Source organism: Ixodes scapularis, unplaced genomic scaffold (genome assembly GCF_016920785.2).
Source record: "Ixodes scapularis isolate PalLabHiFi unplaced genomic scaffold, ASM1692078v2 PGA_scaffold13__105_contigs__length_92229423, whole genome shotgun sequence".
Lineage (NCBI taxonomy): Eukaryota > Metazoa > Arthropoda > Arachnida > Ixodida > Ixodidae > Ixodes > Ixodes scapularis.
Window position 1 is genome coordinate 41766915 of NW_024609839.1, and position 6332 is coordinate 41773246.

The 6332-nt window shown below is 43.1% G+C and overlaps 2 non-coding genes across 2 annotated transcripts; one reads left to right on the forward strand and one right to left on the reverse strand.

Annotated features, from left to right (window-relative positions):
• Positions 1-3465: 3465 nt before the first annotated feature.
• Positions 3466-3537, reverse strand: Trnam-cau. The gene has a single exon. It is a non-coding gene; the product is annotated as a tRNA-Met (tRNA).
• A 657-nt stretch (positions 3538-4194) lies between these two features.
• Trnam-cau lies at positions 4195-4266 on the forward strand. The gene has a single exon. It is a non-coding gene; the product is annotated as a tRNA-Met (tRNA).
• Positions 4267-6332: the final 2066 nt, after the last annotated feature.

The following is a 6332-nucleotide window of genomic DNA, read 5'->3' on the forward strand; positions in this document are numbered from 1 at the left end:
CTTCCCTTACACCGAATATAGCCCGGCACGAGGGTCTATAAAAGTGATTTCTCACCTTTTTAAGTTATCTTCTATGAAACGCTTTTTCAATCTCTCTTTTTTTTTAAGTCTAATTGGTCCAGAATTTAGCACACTAATTGGATTCAGAAACTGCGTCATTAGGCGGCTTCTCGGTAGAACAGCCGATCCAGAATATTTCAGACCACAATCGTGTCTAATTAGTGTCTCGGATCGCCCAGTCAAAAATCGGCCAACATTAGCATTGGCCGATGCGCGGTACAGGCATCGCCAACACGGGTGTCTTGTTGCGACGAACATTGGGGGCGCTGAAAGAAGACCGCCACGTGGCCGGTGACAGGCTTAAGGGCAGACACTTGGCCTCCAGTGCTCAGCCTTTGATCACACTTGGTCGAAGGCGTAGCCGAAGCCGAACTGTTGTTCTAGCCTTACAAGCAGACTACGAAGTGTGCTCAAAACTCTAGTCGTTGACTCTATAGCCTAGTACCTCAGATATCTCCCTCCCTACCAAGCACTTTGGCGCCGACAGGTATGTCGACTGAAGCGCCAAAGAAAGATAGGTACTGAGTGACTTTTTTTAGCTACCCCTACCTTACTTTCCCATTTTCTCGCTTTTCAACCGACTGCCTTTTTATACTTTCTCGGCTCGCGCAAAAAGTGTCCCTTGAGGTGCTTTCAAAACAGACCGCATTGCAGAGGTCGACAAAGAGAGGGCGGTGCGAGCGTAGACATGGCCGACGCGGGTCGGACAGCTACAAATCTTTGAGAAATCTTTATGATCTACCTGAGAGACTATTGATCTCGAAAACGGTGCCTTTTGGTAACATATCTACAGAAAATGAATATTCAAGTAACGAGACGGATAAGCATTTGCATAGAATGAAGCGATTTGGCATCAAATTCGGGACCTGAGTTTTTGTTGACACACACGAAAAATCTGCGGAACCCGAGCCATAGATAGCTTCACTGTAAAATGAGTTTAATATGAATCGTGGAAGTAGGAATAGCCCAGTACTTTCCAAGGTGCGGCGCAGGTGAAACCGGCGACGGTTTTCCCCTGCCTTGTTGCGACTGAGAACGTCTGTGCTCGAGAGATATCACCCACCGCGTTCCCGGGGATTTCCTTTCCCGAGATTCTCGCACTCGAACGCAAATCGATCGTTTTTAGCCTTTGTTATTCGATACCGACGTTGGCAACAACTACACCTCGCGTCAGTCTAAGACCTGTGCATAGCACATTGAAGTATGGCCGATTCCCTCGATAGTTGGTGGACCTGATGGAAAGAAAGCGAAAGCAAACTGATTCCGCTCCCTTTGCAGCGTGTTTCCATCAAAATACACGTAAGGACCAGCGCACCTGAAACGTCTCAGAATATTCAAATTCCAAACGTACATACCTGAACTCGGGCAAGCGAACGTCGAAAAGCGAGCAGTTTTATGTCTACTTTTCATGTTACTTACATGTTTTATGTCTACGGAAGTGATGAAAAATTAAAGATAAAGCAAAAATGGCGGACGTACATTTCTTGTCGCTTGCACACTGGCTCGCGGGCTTGCTGCAGTGTCGCGTGCTGAACGCAATAACGCTGGGCTGCTGAAGAGCGGGAGGATCGCGATTAGTGATAGCTTTAACGAATTTTCTATTAACCATGACAACCTGTAAGCAAGCTCATTAAACAACGAACATCCGATGGAGGACATGGGAAATGCACGGCAGCCGTTTTTTCTCTATTTTTAATATTTTACCACCTCCGAGTTTCTCTTTATTAATACTGCAAACCTCTTTCGATATTTTTGCAGGAGCGGAATATAAAACAATATCACCCAGGTTGCACCTGTCGCAATAAGGTAGAAACAAAGGGACAAAACATTGCAGCACTCACAACATCAGGTGGCGTTTCAGTCAATAATTGTTCGAGGACGGAAGGAGAATTTGAACGCGTTGTTAATCTAATTGTATGATCTGAGCGTTAGGTTGTGGGAATGTCTAGTAGACCTAGGACACAAGACAGTAATATAATTTGTTTTTGTCTATTCACTATTTCAAGATGGTCATTACAAATGAGATAAAAAAAAATTCAAAAGGATAAATTCCCCGTCGTTCTTTAATGTTTTCAAGCCTGCATCAATACAAAGTTATGTAGGTGACACATATGAAGAATGCATATTGAACAGAACGCGCACTGCTAGTTTTTGGATATAGTTGTGATATGCGACGAGACATATGTGGATCCAAATGATGCTTCCATATACTTACAATGGCCTGACCAGGTTTTAAAGCGCAGCTCTTAAAGTCCCTTCAGACACTAACGGCTTCTTAAGACCAAGTGCCATGGAACCTCTTATTATTTCATACGATGAGAGGACACCCTGGCGCCATCTATCGAATGGCAGTCGAAACTTGACGGTCCCGCATAACTTTTGTTTCTCTCGCGCATCATCCTTTCTTTCTTGGCTCGAAAAACTTTTATCAGCGTTATAAACGAGCCTTGCTCATAGGTATTACGCACATTTGACCTCGGAAGTCCCACAAAACCTTCGCCCTTGTGAAATGCAGTTCAAGGGTCACCCCATAGATGGCGCCAGCGTGCCAGTGTTTTCTCTCGTCCTAAGAAATTGTAAGAGGTTTCAAGGCACTCGGTTCTAAGCGGTCGGAAATATGTGAACGGGCCTTTAGGCGTCCGTTTCCGGGCTGAGCGGCTTTGCCGCCGCCGTCGGCGTAACCGCGCGTTGCATTATGGGGCGTTTCCCATGATGACGTCACACGTGACGTCAAGTGAATGAATGTGACATCACGTGAAATTTAGCGGAAAAACATTTCCGCTAAATGTAGCGGAAACAGTTTCCTGCTAAATATAGTGGGGAAAGTTTCGCTAAATTTCCCGCTAAATTTGACTGGAGAATGTTGGTAAATTTCCCGCTAAATGGGAGGTGAGCGGGAGAGGAGGAGGGGCATACCCCCCCCCCCCCGTACCCTTCCCTTCTCCTCAAGAGCTGCGCTCTAATTCGGCATTAGAGAGCTTTGTCAACGTCTTTAATTTTTTCTCTTATAATCTGCTGTTCCTAAGTATATCTGTGGAAGTTTTCTTGAGCGGGCAAATGCAGTGTGCATATATGTAAACAGTAAAGTTGTTTGCTGGCTCAATCGACATAGAAATCTCGTTAATTCAAACTCGAAGGGGGCCACAAATTTGTTTGAATAGAGCAAAGTTTGAATTGCCGGGAGTGTCCTCCCATAGAGACGCATAGGATGGGACGTGCATGTTAGTTTGAATTATCCGTAAGTTTGAATTAAGAGTTCGAATTAACGAGAATCGACTTATCTTGTAACATGGGCATTCATTAAACCATAACAAACAAACAAACAAACAAACAAACAAACAACAAGGTTGCACGGCTTTCGCGTTATCAAGCAAAACCACAATTTTACTACGAAAAAAATAATCTTAGCAGAGCGTGGTTTCGATCCACGGACCTCTGGGTTATGGGCCCAGCACGCTCCCACTGCGCCACTCTGCTACGAGCATTTGCGGTCGTTGTCACTGGCATGATGAGAAGGCCAGGGAGGAGCTTGGGTTGCCTTGCCTCCAGCGCGAGCTTGGCACCTTTGACAGCGCTTCGGCGTTTCGTGCGCACTTCAAGCGCATGCCCGGAGCGAAAGCACAGCGGGCGGCATGGAGGCGCGGGCGTTTTCAAAATATGTCCCGCCATTCTGACGCGGTCAGTGACTAGAGCGGCGTCAACATTCAACGTGCTCAATAGCTTCAGGCGATTCCCCATCTTTCGTCCCAAGATATCTCGATGCGCAAGAATTTAGATTGCGCATCAATTCAAAGCATGAAGACCGACAACTTTCTATCAAAAATGAGGTAGACGACTAGAAAAGCACCAGGGAATACGCTAAGTACCCGCAAAACGTTTTGAAAACCAAGAATAAGCACAAACGAACGTGCTCCTCCGACTCCTTGATATTGCCATCAAGGTGGGATTTAGAAAACGGAGTTTTGCGAAAAAATGTGATAATAAAAAAGATAAAAAAATAGCAATTTCGAGTTTATAAGCGTAATTACAAAAATATGTAAAGCAAAACAAAAATACACACACAAAATATTACGTGGAAGTATCAAGATATTCGAAGTGTAGAAGATTGACACTGCTCACTGCGAGAAATCCCGTAGCAGAGTGGCGCAGTGGAAGCGTGCTGGGCCCATAACCCAGAGGTCCGTGGATCGAAACCACGCTCTGCTAAGATTATGTTTTAATGTTTTTTTATCATTTTCTTTTTACAGTGATTTGTTGTGCTGCTTGACGTAAATGCGACCCTAGATCGTGTTCTTCGCAAGTTTGTTAGAGGCAATATATATATATATATATATATATATATATATATATATATATATATATATATATATATATATATACGAATATGTGCAGATGAATGAACCGTACTTAATCCAATGAATCAAGGAATCAAAGTTTTCAGGAACCCGCCGAAAGCCAGAAAACGGCGGAGCCAGGATATATGTATATAAAGGCAAGGCTTAAAGTTGAGCCAGCTAGTTTAGCACAACGCTTGACTAAAAAAAAAACAACATAAACAGGGCGGAAAAACGGTGGACAAGAAAAAGAAGGACACGCATAGCGTTGTGTTCGTGTGCTCCTTCATCTGGCTTTCCGTTTTTTCGCACTGTTTTAGAGCGCAGCTCTTATGCGCCTGTGTCCGCGTTTCGCCCCGCTAAACTTAGAAGAAAATTGAATTGGTTTTGACGTCACGTGACGTTAATTCTCCCGCTAAATCTAGCAGAGAAACTGAATTTGTTCATAAGTGATGTTCTACGAAGTCATGTGACGCCATTTCCCCGCTAAAATTAGCGCGAAAACTGAATTGTTGTTGAGGTCACGTGATGTACGCAGGAGGAAGAGGGGAGAGGAGGAGGGGGACGAGGGAGGAAGATGGGAGAGGAGGAGGAGGAGGCGAGAAGGAAAGGAGGAGGAGGAACATATCCTCCCCTCCTCCCCCTCAAAAGCTGCGCTTTATTTTTGCCTTACAGAAATTTGGAGACATCTTTCCATTTTTCGTGTAATAGCTTTGTCTCGGAGGAGCAATGCTTTCTTTTTCTATCTGCAAAAGAAGCCCAACTTACTAACATTGCTTTGCCAATGTTGACTGATATGCGTGCTTATTTAGCGCCACTCCCAACTTATTTAGCAACTTCTTGAGTGAATCGCGATAGAACACTTTTGCGAAGTAGAGGTACAGCACATCAGTTTTCTAATGTGCCTTAATTACCGACGCGGACCCATGCGCTGTTTTTGTCTGTCGAGTGATGGTTGAAGCTCTTTGGCGAAAACCACGCTAAGAATCGGCAAAAAAAAGTTATTTAACTCAAGATATGACGATATATGTTTAAACACTACATGCTCCAAACTTTACTGCAAATACTGCAAATACTGCAAAAAAGATAAAGGTATATAAATGACAACCTCATTTGAAGCACTCACCGGAGTGGTGGATAAGTATAACCTTTGCTATTTTCCATCTTGAAGGAACTGTGGTCTCCTTTAGGGACTTTTCAATTATTTTAGTCAAGTATACTTTGCACCCCACTCCGCATACCTTTTCAAAAAATCATTGGGGATGCTGTCCGGTCCAACCTCATTTTTATCATTAATGTCCCATAGATAGTTTAGTACAGGGGTGGGTAGACATACTCGAAAAAATATTCGGGAATACAAATACTAAGATACATGTATTTTAAGGTCCGTAATGAGAATAATAATAAAAATAAAATGTATTTTGCCAACAGTTTAGAGTTGGAAGGTGAAAAGGAAAAAAAAGATGTAACGCAGCTTGACTAGTCCCGAGCCACCTAAATAGCAGTTGAGACGCGGGCACCAAATTATTTACCTATTATTAGGACATGAATGAAAACATGAGCGTGCCCTTTGCACAAGAAAGAAATTGATTAGCGTCATTATATAATGCAAATTAAATTTGAACAAACTAGCATTAGTAGACAAAACGCGGCAAAAAACAACTTCAACACCCGAAAATTAACACTTTTCTCCTATTCGTTTTGGTTTATGATGAGTATATCAACACTTAGCTTTATTAGGTTTGGTTTGAGATTAGTATGATTTATGTAATTCCTGTAAGCTGCTCACCAACACATTGTTAAGTTCTATATTTTCCCTACTGAACTTATTTAGTGTAGTCGGAAGGCGGTATGATGTAGTCTATTGTCCATATTTAGTTCTCAAAAATGGTACTTCCCATGGTTCTACAGTTCGCGTTGGATACGCATATACCTTTT